This window comes from Aplysia californica, unplaced genomic scaffold (assembly GCF_000002075.1).
Source record: "Aplysia californica isolate F4 #8 unplaced genomic scaffold, AplCal3.0 scaffold00051, whole genome shotgun sequence".
NCBI classification, from domain to species: Eukaryota; Metazoa; Mollusca; class Gastropoda; order Aplysiida; family Aplysiidae; genus Aplysia; species Aplysia californica.
In genome coordinates, this window is record NW_004797321.1 from 550,879 (window position 1) to 551,773 (window position 895).

Sequence of the window (895 nt, forward strand, 5' to 3'; positions counted from 1 at the left end):
TCTCTCTCTCTCTCTCTCTCTCTCTCTCTCTCTCTCTCTCTCTCTCTCTCTCTCTCTGCCTGTTTATATATGCCATTTTGATTATATTCTATCAGAAGATAGATATACTCACACGAACAGACATTGACGTCTACTGTCAGGCTTCTCGCCCCTGCACGCAGAAGACATACGGTTCGATCCCCAGGGGCAAAACATGCGCTCGCAACTGCATAAGGTAATATGAACGCCAGATGATTAGAGGTGTTACCAGGGAGTAACAAACACAAAAAAGAAGGAGGGGAGATAAAGACGGTGGATGTTTCATAGGAAAGAAGAAGCAAACCACACCAGAGCAGCCGCAAACTGCCCAGTCTGTCGTCTGTCTGCTGAGATGTTGTATCTCATCTAGCCTTGGTTGATCCAGGCTCACGGATCGTCTCCTAAACGATTTACATTATTGCATCGAAGGGGACGTAGACCATTTTCATGCCTCCGGGGAAGCTTGTGTATGGCGTTTATGAGTACCAGCAATGCCGAAAACGACAACAATGATTATTTCTCATTATTCCCGAAAACAACAACAACAACAACAACAACAACAACAACAACAACAACAACAACAACAACAACAACAACAACAACAACAACAGAGACAGTGACAGCAACAGCAACAGCGACAACAACAGCAACAACAACAACAGCAACAGCAACAACAACATCGCTAACAACACCGACAACGACACTGACAAAGGCAACCTCGATAACAGCAAAAGCACCAACAAAACAATTTTGATAAAAACAAAATCACTACCACCACCGACAAAAACGGCTACAGCAACAACAATAACAATAACGAGAACAATTACAACAACAATAGCAACAACAACAACAACAACAACAAAAACGAAAGAGACAG